This window comes from Trichosurus vulpecula, chromosome 6 (genome assembly GCF_011100635.1).
Source record: "Trichosurus vulpecula isolate mTriVul1 chromosome 6, mTriVul1.pri, whole genome shotgun sequence".
NCBI classification, from domain to species: Eukaryota; Metazoa; Chordata; class Mammalia; order Diprotodontia; family Phalangeridae; genus Trichosurus; species Trichosurus vulpecula.
Window position 1 is genome coordinate 275,745,704 of NC_050578.1, and position 14,701 is coordinate 275,760,404.

Genomic DNA, 14,701 nt, shown 5'->3' on the forward strand with positions numbered 1-14,701 from the left:
TTGCAGCCCCCCACCTCCAGAGCTTCCTGGGGCTGCTCCTCACTTCTCCACTCATAAATGGACCGAGATAGCAACTTGGGTCACTTACCATTGGAGTAGATTCCTTCTGGCTCTGCCCAGGGACAGCCAAGGTGACAAGATTGTGCCTTTGTTACCCAGAATCCACCATCTCCTTCAGCATCTGAAAGGAAGTAGCATAGATGGGGGTCACCTATGAGGGTCTGAACCTTTGTGGGGCTGGGGGATAGGGCAGGCAGGGCCCATAGTTTCCAGGATGGCCCTACTTGCTCCTGGGACAGCAGGAAAGAGAGGAAGCTGCAGGGCAGAATGTTAACCAACCGACTAAATATGGTCAGGGAACAAAACCTGTGCGCACCCCTTCCCTGAACATTCCTTAGCTTACGGAGGTGGGGATGCCACTCAGTTCTCGAGTTAGAAAGAATGTTTGTTCCTTCCACTGATAAAGCGGGTCTACAGTCTTCTAGCTGTTATATCCCAGTGGTACAAGGTTAATGGAGAGTGTTGGTCTGAGTGCCCTGTGGGTTTTTTTCATTTGTGGTCAAGGGGAGGGCTGCTCCCAAAAGACAGTCTGCGTATGATCCCAGCCTTGCGGAAAGGGTTGGCTGATGGCCAGACCCGAAGAGTTGAACAAGCCCGGACCCTGGGCCAGTCCCTAAATACTGATCATCAGCCATCAGTCTGGATCAGTTCCAGGGGCTCACTAGGGACAAGATGGCAGTGCGGCTGATTGGCCAGACCAGGTGGAGCCCCAGGGGAGCAGAATATAAGCTGGGCCCCTGAGGACCTTTCTTTATCTGGCCTCACAGGTCTGAGTGCTGGTGCATTCAGGTTACCTTCCAAGGATTTCTTGTCTAAATGCTTATCTTCTAGGAATCTCTGGGGCTGGGGTCTGATGACAGCCTTGGTTTGTTTACATGTTTTTATCACTACACACTGGCTCTGTCTGCTGGCATCACGAGGTTCTATGTTGTCTGATTTTGTAACTGTTTTTTTCTTTTTGTTATTAAAATCTAAGACCTCTTTGATGCCATGTTTGTGTCTTGCTGGCCAAGCCTCCCATCCCTGCTGAGTGAGCCCACCCTCCCTCCCTCCCCTCCACCCTGCTCCCTCAGCTCAGGAAGGCCATGAGGCAATCCCCAAACTACTGCTAAGCTCTCCTGGCATCACAGAACCACAGAAGGTTGGAGCTTCGTTGAACCTTGGAGCCTGTCCAGTTCAAGGACCTCGTTTTATAGATGAGGAAATGAAGGCCCCGAGAGGGAAGGGACTTGACCAGGGTCACACAGCCAAAGATGGAACCCAGCAGAATCTCCAGATTTCAAGCCGCTCTTTGGGCTCTGAGCCCATCAGCCCCCTCCCCTCCCTAGCCTAGTCTCTGCCTCAGCATGGACTCTCCCCTCTGAGTGACCAGCTGTGTGCTGATGGAATCAGACCGTACCAGACGAGGAGGGGCAGGGACACTGATACGTAAACTAGTAGCTTCAGGCTGAATGTTCCGAGGGGACCCAGGAGAATGGCTGTTCTCCCGAGCCTAGCAGCGATGCCATTAGGCTGCCGTGCCATGAGGGGCTGAGGGGCAAGGGGGCAGTGAGAATGAAAGTTCTGTGGAAACCACCTGGTCTGTAGGAGCCCCCTGCTCTGGAGGCCTCACCTGCTGGAAGGACCCACCTGGGCTGTCTTTCCTATTGTCCCACCATTAGCCAGGGCTGTAACTGGGGAGGATAGATGATTAACAGGAGAGAGGGAGACCTGATAAAGCTCCTGGGCTAGTCAGAGGATGCCAATCAACATCCTCTTCCTCCTCCTCCTAGGAGTTAGCCCTGACCTGGCCCTTTAAAGTCTGCAAAGTGAGTCACAAACCTTTTCTCTTGATTTTCACCACCTCCTTCTGAGGCAGATGCTGTGATTGTCCCATTTTACGGATAAGGAAATGCAGATGATGTGACTTGCCCAAGGTCACACGCTAAGCATGTGAGGCAAGCCATGAACCCAGGCAAACAACGCCACGGTGCGGGTGACAAGCTAGATGAAGCGGACATTCCAGCGCAAGGAGGGCATTGCTGCTTCTGGGCGGGACCCCACGGTGGCTGGGACGGGACTCCCTGAGACCTCACACAACCACATAGCAATCTAGGCAAAAAGGGAAGTCATCCGGCCACAGGAGGACAGTAGAAACCAACTGCTCAGAAAGGGTGGCACAGTGGGCGGTCCCAGGACCTGGGTGCAAATGCTGCTTCTGCTGGTTATGACCTATGTGAGCGATTACTTAATAACTAACAGTTCTATAAAGCACTTTATAACAAGCCTGAGAGGGAGACGCTATTATCATGCTCATTTTACAGATGGAGGAAACTGAGAAAAATGGGTGAAGTGATGTGCCCAGGGTCACACAGCCAGTGTGTGAGGTCAGAATCAAATTTGGGTCTTCCTGACTCGAAGTGGAGAATTCTATTCTCTAGGCTCAGAATGCCTCTAACATTCTATTGGGAGAGACCCATGTATATAAAAAACATACAAGGTAATTTGGGGAGCAGGTACAAGCAGCCGGGGAGCCTCAGAAGGTCAATAAACATTTATTAAGTGCATGACTTCTGGGTTATGCAAACAATAAGAGGACTAGACATTTTCTCTGATCCCCATGACCTCTTAAACCACTGCAAAACAAAAATGATGCACCAAAGATAAAGCAACATCACTGTCTCCATGGTCTGGGACCCTCAGAATTCAAAACGAACCCAAAACCTGGGAACCCTCACTCATTGACCCTGAGCTCACTCTGCCCCCTACCCTCCAATCCCCCATACTACTGACAGTGAGGCTGTACCAGCTGTACCCTAGTCCCCACTTCGTCTATCCATCACTGTAGAGACCCCTCTAGCTCCAGGCTGTGCACTTTTGCTCAGGCTCTGACTGCCAGCTTGTCCACGGCCCTTCAGGAGCAAAAGCCTGCCAGGGGCTGCAATCCAGAAGCACTGATGCTGCAAAGTTCTGAATGCTGGTGCTGGAGTAGAGATTTGAGGGACAGAAGGGGTGGGACAGGTTACCAGACCCCACCCAAAAGTTAGGTGCACCAGAGACCTGGGCTGGTGAACTGTGGATTGCCCAGTGTGGAAGGAGGCTGAGATGCTTGGAGATTCAGACAGAGGAAGTCATGAAGTGAGTGATGAGGAAAATAAGGGGAGAAAAAAAGACTGAAAGTGCGACTTTGAATATTAACAGATAAATCAGCAGGAAAGACATTAATAACAGAAGGAAACATGGCCTCCAGCTACAGTAAACAAATTCAGGCATTTATGAATAAATACTGCCAAAAGAAGAAAGAAGGAAGGTAGGAAATGATCCGACATTTGATAAGACCGAGGACGCTGTGGAACTTGAGAACATAGGAACCACAACGAACTGTTCCTGAGTCGTTTAAAAAAGAAATGAGGATCATGAGAGCAGAATTTATGGCCTGCACAGCAAAAATAATGGAGAGAATGGAATCTCTAACACAAGCCTCACCAAAGAAATAAAAGAGAAAAAGACAGATCGGAAGTGTGAATGTGAAGAGAGACCAGAAAGAGAGAAGCAAAAAATAAGAATAATAAAAAAAACCATGTTCACTGTGCAAGCCAACATATTGAATTCAAAGACTGGATGCAAAACAACCTAAGGGTCATAGGACTACCAGAAGAACAAAAAAACTTGAACACTAGAATGGAGGAAATGATTGAAGAGAGCCGCCCAGAACTTCTGAACATAGGAAATAAAATTGAAAAAAAATTCAGAGATTGACTCCAGAAAAAAATCCAATGCTGCAAACTCCAAGACTTACAGTGATAACAATTTAATTTAAGGGCCATCAGGAGAAGGGCTTTCAAATACAAAGCAAAGGGCATTTGAATAAAGCAAGGCTTTGCTACACCCACTAGAAAAGGAGGAGCAGAAAAGCAGAAGCTCAGGAGGCGGCCCAGGGGGATCTCTCCTGCAAATCTGAGCTTCACCACCTGGGACGGAAGATGAAAGTTCAGTGATAAAGAAAAGGCGGAAACATTTTCCGAAAGAAAACCAGAAGTGAAGAGAGAGTTTGATCTCAAACACCCCAAACAACAGAAGTGCAGGAGTGAATAAATCAGCAGGCAAGGCCAACAGCAACAGTGACAGCAGGGAGACCAGGAAGAGACTTCTTCCTACAGGTGCATGAGAGGATGATGGTGATGAGGACAGACAAAATAGTGAAAAGGTGGACAGAACCTGGAGACCCTCTGCCTACAGGAGGATGCTGCTTCTGTGGGACAACATTACAACATGGGAGGGTACGTGAAGGGGCAGGGAGTGATGCACCCAACTCAAATCAAGGGCTGGCGATGAAGGGAAGGGGATCTCTGTGGTCTCAGAAAGAGCCTACAGGGGAGTGGGTGAGGAGGAGGGGGAATGGTTGAAAAGGGGAGGGGGAAGGAAGGAGGCCTTACTTTGGATGCAGGAGGGGGTTCCATTGATGAATAATGCTATGAGGGTCAATGAAAGGAGGTGGGGACTTTACGTTGGCTGAAGTCTGGGGGACACGGAATGTGAAAAGTCTACTTGTCCTGAGGGGGGCCATGGGCACCGAGAAGAGCTTTCCAGGCAAATGGAGAAAAAAAAACTTTAGGGATGCTCTTTGATTGGAGAATGGCCAAACAAATTGTGGTGTATGATCATGCTGGAATATTACTGTACTGGAAGAAAGGATGAGCTCGCTTATCTTAGAAAAACATGGAAAGACTTGGATGAAATAACGAAAAGTGAAATGAGCAGAACCAAGAGAACATCGTATACAGTAAGAGCAGTATCGTGTCATTCAAAGAACAAGTGTGAGTGACCGAGCTATTTGGAGTATTATAGACAGTCCAATCAACTGAAGGAAGACACTATCCACCTCTGGAGGAAGAACTGATAAATAGAAGTTTGCATAATATGGTTTTACATATAAAGATATATATATATATCTTTATATATGTATATGTATTTATATGTATATACATATAAGAGAATACAATAACAAAAACAAATACAAACCAAAACTACCCTCAAGTTTCACCTCACACCCTGGAAATTGGCATAACTGACAAAAAACAGCAACAGTCAATGTAGAAAAGGTTATGGGAATGTAGGCACACTAATACATTGTTGGTGGAGCTGTGAAGTAGTACAACCATTTTGGAAAGCAATTTGGAATTATGCAAAGAAAGCGACTAAAATGTCACTAAGATGTTTGAACCAGAGACTCTTTTACTAGGCCAACGAAGGCCCCATTGATAAGGCACCTCAAGGAAGCCATTGATAAGAAAAAAGTCCCTGTAGACTCAAATATATTTCTAGTAGTTACCCATCAATTGGAGAATGGCTAAACAAACTGTGGCACATGAATGGAACAGAATGTTACTGTGCTGTGAGAAATGATGTGTGTGGGGCAGCTAGCTGGCACAGTGGCTTGGGGTCAGGAGGACTCATTTTCTTAAGTTCAAATCTGGCCTCAGATGCTTACAAGCTGTGTGACCCTGGGCAAGTCATTTCATCCTGTTTGCCTCAGTTCCTTATCTATAAAATAAGTTGAAGAAAATGGCAAACCACTCTTGTATCTTTGCCAAGAAAACCCCAAATGTGGGGCCATAAAGAGTCAGACATAACTGAACAACAATAATGGTGGGTAATCTGGAAATATTTGCAAAATAAAAATGAAGCATGTGAATAAAATTTCTAAAAATCTAATTCTTAGCACTCACTAGGTGTTTTTTTTCTTTTTTCTTTCTGCAGGGGGGAAGGCAGGACAATTGGGGTTAAGTGACTTGCCCAAGGTCACACAGCTAGTAAGTGTGTCAAGTGTCTGAGACTGGATCTGAACTCAGGTCCTCCTGATTCCAGGGCCAGTGCTGTACTCATTGCACCACCTAGCTGTCCCTATTAAGTGTTCTTAAATTAAAAAAACAATGATGTGTATGATGGACACAGAGAAGCATGGAAAAATTTCCACAAACTGATGCACAGGGAAGTCAGCAGAACCAAAAATATATATTCAGTAACTACAATGGGAATGGATAGAACGACATAAACAATCAGAAATAAACATAACGAAATTATAAAGATCAAGTGGGACTTGACTGAAGAGAGGTGAGGAGACGCCCTACCCTGCCCCTTCATGGAGGTCTTTGTTTCTTTGACCTCATCAGGGTTCATCATGGTGGGCGCACAGGCACCGAGGGGGGTGGCAGTTGCACTGTCATGAGTCTGATGATCACTCCTTTGGGGAGACATATAAGCTTGTTGACTAGATCAGTTTTGATTGTAAAACCTACACCAACTTCATGGCAGTTCTCATTACTGTGAACACTCCATTGGGATTTGAATCAGACAAGGTCCGTCTGTCAATGTTTGTAATTTGTTTGTATCTGCTCTGAAGTTCAGGATGCTGACTTTTTCCCATGAACTAAGTGAGTGATATTTGTATGCTGGATTAAAGTAAGCTTGTTAACCCCTTAACGTTGCTTTCCTTAGTAAAGCAGATCAAAAGAACCAGGGCTGGCAGCGGTCTGTGAGCTGGTTGTTGTTGGTTTTATACCCCGCCCCCCAACAGCAGCTGCTGGCCAGATTGTTGCAACACCCTCTAGGAAGATCACCTTGATGGTGAACTTGAGCATGGACTAGAGGGGGACGGACCTGTGGCAGGCAGAACCACCAGGAGTCTATTGGCATGAGGCAGCAGACTGGTGACCATGTCAGGGGAGAGAAGGGAGTGTCTAAGAGAGATGTTACAAAGCTATCCAGGCAGCTTGGTGGTGCAGTGGATGAGTGTGGGACCAGGAATTAGCAAGATCTGAGTCAAAGCCAGCCTCAGACACTCACTAGCTGTGTGACCCGGGGCAAGTCACTTCACCCTGCTTGCCTCAGTTTCCTCATCTGTAAAACAAGCTGGAGAAGGAAATGCTAAACCCCTCCAGTATCTCTGCCAAGAAGACCCCAAATGGGGTGACCTAGAGTCAGACAAGACTGAAATGACAAAGGCGGCAAGAGGCCTTGGCAGTGGACTGGATATGGGGGATGAGAGTGAAGAAGAGTCCAGGATGACTCCTAGGTTGTTGGCCTGGAGGCCTAGGAGGATGATGGGGCCCTGGCAACAGGCACATTGGGAAGGGAAGAGTTTGGGGGGAAGATAATTGAGTTTTGTCTTAGATATTTTGAGTTTCAGCTTTCTGTGAGACTTCTCCAAGACATCTAATGGGCAGTTGGAGATGAGACTGGAGGTCACTGAGGGGTCAGGGCCGGATAAATAGATTTGAGAATCATTAGCGGAGAGCAGATGAGGTCACCAAGTGAAGTAATGGAGAGAGAGAAGGGAAGGAGGCCCAGGACAGATCCCAGACGGACAGGTATGGCCTGAAGGCCTGCTCTGGATGAAGATCCTGCAGAGGACACTGAGAAGGAATGGTCAGAGCGGATGGAGGAAGATGGGGGAGGAAAACCCCAAAAACCTAGAGAGAAGAGAGTATGGGGAGGGGAAGAGGGTGATGGGCAGGATCCAAAGGCAGCAGAGGATTAAGAAACGGCCCCAGGATGTGATCTTTGGGACTAAAGTCTGCCGTAGCCTGACCTCTTCATAAGCAATTGAGCTCGTCAAATCTGCGACACTTTCCAGGATGAGGAATGCCATATTGTTGTCTTTTGGTTCTCCAAGAGGACCAGGAGGAGCCAGTGTGGGAGGGCTGTGGTGGAGAATGTCTATTTTCCATCTGAAGGTTTTCTCTTTACATTTCAATGTCTCTGTATTCTAACTCCCCCTAAACATCGTGAAATCTTCTGGTGAAGTCACCCTGGCTTCTTACACAACAAACTTCATTTCCCCCTTATTTTTTTTTTAAAGAGGGTTGTTTTTCAATCAGGAGAATGTCGTCATGCAGTTTTCCTAGATTTCTAGAAAAGGCTGTTGGCAAAGCACTTAACCATGTTATCCTTAAAACTTGGCGAGATGTGAGCTTGAATACAGTGTAGTCAGGTGCATTCTGATCTGGCCATTAACCATTCAGAGTGAACCTGGAAGGTCTCCAGTGGAGTGCCCCAGGGATCTGGGCTTCTCAGCTGTTTCATAGTTGGAGAAAGGTGCCGATGTGTGCTTATCAGATTCTCAGGTGACCCAAAGCTGAAGGTAAGGCACACTTAATGGTGCCAAGCTCCTACTTATAGATTAGAAGGTTTTGTCATTGTTCAGTCTGACTCTTGGTGACCTCGTTTGGGGTTTTCTTAGGAAAGATACTGGAGTAGTTTGCCATTTCCTTCTCCAGCTCATTTTTACAGATGAGGAAACGGAGGAAACAGGGTGAAGTGACTTGGCCAGGGTCACACAACTAGGAAGTGTCTCAGGCAGGATTTGAACTCAGGAGGATGAGTCTTCCCGACTCCAAGCCTGAGGCTCTCTATCCACTGTGGCACCACCTGGCTGCCCTGCAGAATGTTAGGCCAAATCGAATCAAATGAAACTCACTAGGAATAAATGTCGTCTTATACCTAGGTGGAGGGGTCCGAAGGCCAGTGGGGCTGCCTAAGCCCTCAATGACCCAGAGGTCAAGCGGCTGATGAGATTCTGGGCTTCCTCTGGAGGGAGAGCCTGGCCCCCAAGGGCCCTGCTCAGGGGCCACCTGTAGGACACCATGCTCAGGACCAAGAGCATCCATAGAAGGTCAGGAAGAAGGAGGAAGGGCCTCAGGGTCAAGATCCGACTGATCATTCGATCTGATTAGCCTGGAATAGACTGAGGGAAGAGTCACTCAGAAGAGGAGTTAACCTTGGGGCATGTAGGGGGCGCTATGGATAGAGCACCAGCCCTGGAGTGAGAAGGACCTGAATTCCAATCTATCTTCAGACTCTTGACACTTAGTAGCTGTGTGACCCTGGACAAGTCACTTAACCCTGATTGCCTTCCGCCCCGCCCCCCAAGAGGAATTAACCTTGTTTGACTTGGCTTCAAAGGGACATGTTTCAGCTCAGGATTTTTAACATTTCAAACATTTAGAGCCATCCCAAGTCGAATGGGCTGCCTTGAATGGTGGTGAGTTCCCTGTCATAGGAAAGGCTGATGACCATTCCGTGGGTAGCCTGGGGTTGCTATTCTTAATCAGGTGTGGGTGAGACTACAGTTGGGACTAGAGGTCACTTCTGAGGTCCTTCTGATTCTTTGATTTGGGGAAACATGGGGGTGTAACAGAAAAGCTCACTGAGTCATTGCTATTCTAGATCCGGGTCTGTCTGCTTATCGGTCAAGTCATTTCATCGACGCCTTCTTTCCCTGATCTAGAAGAGGGTGCTAATGCACCTTTACCTTAGAGGAGTAAAGCATATGTACATCTTAGCAGTACAAGATGGGGGAGGCAGGAAGAGCCAGCAGTTGTTCTGGAAAAAAAAAATCTGGGGGTCTTAGTGGACAGCGAGCTCAATGTGAGTCGGCAGTGGGAGATGGCGGCCAAGGAAGCTAATGGGATCATGGACTGCATTAAGAGGGGCCAAGCTTCCAGTCATTTCTGGTGGCCATCGTCTTCCCGGCTCTACCTCCATCATATATCATCAGGAGTCCCTCATTCCTCTCCAGGCTGCACTCTAGACCTCCTGGACCATCTTGAGCCCTTATTCCAGACTTGGAATTCACACACTGGAGGTACCTTTACTCTTCTAAGTGGGGTTCGTCCTCCCTGTAATTGGATGGCTCCTCCCCAAACCACCATTTAAGAAGGAAACTGAGGCTGGCGGTGTCTCCTTCCTCTCCCAACTGCACCTTTTCCAGTTCCTTGCATATGTTGTCTTCCTCTGTCAGAATGGAAGCTCCTTGAGGGCAGGGCCTGTCTTTCAACCTGTATTTGTATTTCCAGCACTTAACACAGTGCCTGGCACCTAGTAGGTGCTTAATAAAGGGAAGCGGCCTTCATTTGGGCATTGAGAAGTTGGGGAGAGGCCTATGGAGGGCAGTTTGGGGGTCTGTGACAGGGAAGGGTCAGTTAAAGGAGGGAGAAGCTGTAGTATCCAAGGCAAGGCAAAGAAAGGAGAGTCAGATGAAAAGTTTATTTCAGAGTGGAATTGTTACTACTTTGACATCATTCGATATGCCTGTTCCTTCTACTTAGGCTGGCAATGAGGAGCTTGGGGGATGTGGGAGCAGCCTCGAAGGATGCTCATAGGGAGGATAGAGGAGACCAGTAAGGGCAGAACCTTAACTAAGGTGCCAGTTTACAAAGGGGCACATTTCGGCTCTGTGCCATGAGAGGTGCCCAAAAGGGGAGGGAAGGACTACCTGGAGAAGGAAAGGTACCCTGGAGGTATGCAAGCTGAGGCAGGAAGGCTCCTTGTCAGGCGTGTGATGGTGGGGATTCCTTCTGGTATGGGTAGGACTAGAGGCTGGAAGGAGAGCGGAATGCTTACCCACTCGAATTCTGGGATTCCAGGATTTAAATTATCTGTTATTTCTGTCTTTATTCCCCCACACAATCCCCAATTACTATAAAGACAGTTTTCAACATTCACTTCTATAAGATTTTGAGTTCAAAATTTTCTCCCCCTTTTCCTTCCCTCTCCTTAAGATGGCATGCAATCTGATTGAGACTATACATGTCTAATCATATTAGCATATTTCCACACTAGTCATGTTGTGAAAGAAGAATCAGAACAAAGAATAAAAAGAAACAGAACAAAGAAAAAAAGGAACAGAACAAAGAAAAAAAAGCAAACGGTCTACTTTGTTCTGCACTCAAGACTCCACAGTTCTTCTTCTGGATGTGGATAGTATTTTAGCATCATGGGTCTTTTGGAGTTGTCTTAGATCCTTGCATTGCTGAGAAGAGCCAAGTCTATCAAAGTTAGTCAGTGTGGCTGTTGCTGTGTACAGTGTTCTCCTGGTTCTGCCCACTTCACTCAGCATCAGTTCATATAAGTCTTTCCAGGTTTTCCTGAAGTCTGCCTGCTCATCGTTTCTTATAGCGCAATAGTATTCCATTACATTCACGTAACACAACTTGTTCAGCCTGAATGATCTGCTATTAGTCCTGGTCCAAGGTGAATCCAATCTGCATTTTTCCCTGACCAGGAAGTGAAGGATGGCCCTTTCTCCTTGTAAAACAGGAGAGAATATACCTTACCCATCCCATCTCTCAAATGTGAGTGGAAATAAATCGGATGATAGCTTTAAAAATTGATCCTGGACCCAAGCATGATAGAAATGGGAGCAGCCTGCTGATGGTGGGCCTGCACAATGGTCCCAGAAGACAAGCTGGAGGAGGCTGCTCAGCCTGCTGTCCACCCCCAAGCCTTCCTTACCAGTTACCACAAACACTTCTCCCTTCTGGCTTCTTACTCCTTGGTTTATGGCAAGGAATCAGAGGGACTTAAGATCTCAAGCCACTCCAACATCCTCATTTTACAGAAGAAGAAACTGAGATACAAGCCCAGAGAGAGGGAAAGAGTGACCCAGGCACACGGATCACAGAACAGCCAGAAACAGGTCAAGTCTTTTGGCAGCAGGCAGCTCCCCCTCATGCTCAGACCACTGGGCAACACCATCCATTAGCATCACTGTGGCAGTGCCTGCTAAGCTCATTTAAAAACACTTGTGTGATGCCAGCAAGTCCCAACTGTCACCAAGCATCACTGCTGGGCTGTGGGATTTCAGGAAGCTGCCTTCTTCCCTTGAGACAAATGCCCAGACTTCAGAGGTGTTGCAAACGGAGAGGCTTTCCAGCCTCATGACAGTCCCACAGAGCACAGCAGAGACTGCAAAGTATCACTGAACACATGGGGATATTTGCTGAAAAAGGTATTTAAATGGTATTCTTCAACTTGGTACCTTCAAATAGAAAAGAGGGAGACTGAGAGAGACAATGAGATGGAAAGAGACAGAAAGAGACAGAGACTGGAGGCAGGGAGGGTAGTAGGAGAGGAGGGAAGGGGGAAGGAGAGAGAGAGAGAGAGAGAGAGAGAGAGAGAGAGAGAGAGAGAGAGAGAGAGAGGGAGGGAGAGAGGGAGAGAGGGAGAGATGGAGAGAGAAAGAGAAGAAAGATGGAGAGAAACTGAGATCTTGAAATTCTTTAATCACTTCTGCTATGAAGGAGACTTGGGACAGAAATTCAGACTGAAGCAGGGAGAATCTTGGAAAACATGCACAGCTTTTGCTCTGGGAAGCCTGACCCGCTCCAGGCCCAATATTCATTCTCCATAAAGGTTCTGAAAGGCTCTTCCCCACAGGAAGCAAGGAGGGGAGGGGGCAGGCCGTAGGAGAACAGCACTCCTGAGAGAAGGCTGCTGGTGCTGGATCAGGAGAAGAGGTTCTGGGCCCACACAACCTGAGGATGAATCAAACCCTAAAGCTGGTCCCACCTCCGTTGACCTCCACCCCACAGGCTGGTCTTTCCAAATCCAGTGATGATGTTGGCCAGGACCAGAAGCGCCACCCTCAGCCCTCTCTGCTGCACCAGTCCAGCAGGCTCCTGACAGCCCCTCCCTGGGGGGACTCCAGGTAACAGGCCCCAACGGCTCCTCCCCCCACACAGAGGATGAGCAGGACCAGGAGAACTGGACTGACTTGAGTCTCTTCTTCCCTGGGGCACAAACAAACCTGCTTGGTTCTCCCTCTGCCAGCGGTAATAACAGGGCAAAAGGAGCGGGCCCCGCCTGGCACTCCGGAAGAGGAGGGAGGGTTAGCCCCACGCAAGGCCCAACAAGAAACATGTCTCCCAAGTCCCGCAGCCTGGAACTTCTTTGAGGACTGTTTCTTCCAAGAGCCTGGCCCTGGACACCAAAGCTCCCCCCATCCTAAGCCTGATAAGTAAAGGATCTCCCTTCAATAACCCCGTGTAGTCCCTGCCACATTCAGCAAGCATCTTTCAGTAGCTGCTGTGGACCAGACACTGTCCTGGGGACATGGAGTCAGAAATAGAGGTGACAAGAATCACTGCCTTCAAGGACCTTACACTCTAGAGTGGTTTGCACCAAATGAATTCAGAGTAATGAGAGGAGCAGGAAGGGCCATGTGTATGTGTGCACGTGTGTGTGTGTGTGTGTGTGTGTGTGTGTGTGTGTGTGACCCCTGCCCTGGCCTCTTGGGCTTCTCCTCGGAGGAGTCCTGAGTCATCTGGGCCAATTTTTCCCTACACGCTGTATGTGCCCTGGAACGGCTGGGATGGAAGTCCTGAGCCATCAGATGAGGCATCTTCCCAAGCAGCCCCCGCAGTATTGGGGACTGAAGAGAGGAGAGGCTTCCTCCCCAGATAAGCCTCAGGCTGCTGGGTGAAGGGGTGTGGATTGGGACATGGAGCCGGGAGAACCTGGACCGGTATTTGCTTAGGAGCCTGGAGCTTAGATAGGTGAGCGGTTGATTGGGCTTGGATGAAGGGAAAGGAGCAGAAAAGGAAGAGAGTCCAGGGACCTGGGGACCCTGTGCCTTAACAGCTAAGGGAATCAGGGGAAGAGGAACGGAAGGAACAGTCAGTCCAGGCCCCAGCAGAGAAGGAGGCCAGGGAGGCCCCCCAGGGAACCCCTCCTCCCCTGGCTGGGATAGCTTTCATGGGCCAGGAGCTGCTCCTGCCATCAACCCCCAGTTGGCCTTGGCAACTTCCCCAGCCCGTTCACTGCTGGGGTGATTGCTTGTCCCCACAAGAGCCCTTCCGGGACTGAGGATCCCCCCACTAAGCCTCTCAAAGTGTGTCTGCCAACGCCCTTATCATCTTCACATCCTCTAGACAAACTCCTACTGGCCCTATTATTATAGCCCCGCCTTTAGTCACCATGCACTCTATTTCTAGAGCGTGGGGCTGTCCACAAAATGCTTTCCTCACCAAAGGCACGTGAGGCATGCAAGCCACGCAAGCACCATTTCCCCAGCTGAGGAAAACTGAGGCACACGAAGGGGAAGGGACTTGACCAAGGTCATACAGCTAGTGTGGCACAACCTGGGAAGCAGAACGGGAGAGACTGACTCTTCACTAGTTTGACTTCATGGATGTCGGGTGCTCAGTGGCCCCTGCTATGGGGAAGGCCAGGCCTGCTCCAAGGAGTGGGTCCTTGGGCCAAATCATCAATGGTCACCTCTGCAGAGCAAAGTACTCTAATGAGAGCAGCCTATTATTTCTTCTCCTGAGGCTGCTGGCCGGTGGTGCTGCATGGTTTCAAAGAACCATGGACAAGGGGGTTGCAGACAGGCCAGAAGGTGGATTCTCCAAATTAGAAGCTGCTGAGCCTGACTTCAGCTCCTGGCAAAGTTCTAGAAGGCACCACTAAAGGGAGGGGTTTGGTGCATTCAGAAAGGGAAGCAGTGACCATGAGGTTCATCGAGAACAAGTCATGTCAAATGAATTGCATTTCCTGTGCTGTAGACACAGGGGGCCTAGATCTCAGCAGAGCAATTAATAAAGTCCCTCAGGATAACCCCATGGACTAGATGGAGAGATAGGAAATGTCAGGAGAATCTGGTGGTTTCAGGCTTCTAGAGACTATGACAGCTTTCTTCCATTTCTGAGGCGCTGCCACATGGAAGAGGGTAACATGTGTTTTCTTTGGCCCTAGAGAGCCAGGATAAGAAAGAACACCCTAACCATTCGAATTGTTCCAAAGTGAAACCGGCAAAGTAATGAGTTTCCCATCAATGGAGGTCTTCAGGTGGGGGCTGATTAACCATCTGTCAATGGACTTT

At 48.5% G+C, this 14,701-nt stretch overlaps 1 protein-coding gene across 1 annotated transcript in view; it reads right to left on the reverse strand.

Moving 5' to 3' along the window:
* LOC118854501 (retinitis pigmentosa 1-like 1 protein) overlaps positions 1-14,701 on the reverse strand; it is a 49,787-nt gene that overhangs the window by 8,026 nt on the left and 27,060 nt on the right. Inside the window, exon 3 of the mRNA XM_036764868.1 lies at positions 89-181. The gene's annotated coding sequence lies outside the window, so the exon portion shown is untranslated. The remainder of the gene's footprint in view (positions 1-88; positions 182-14,701) is intronic.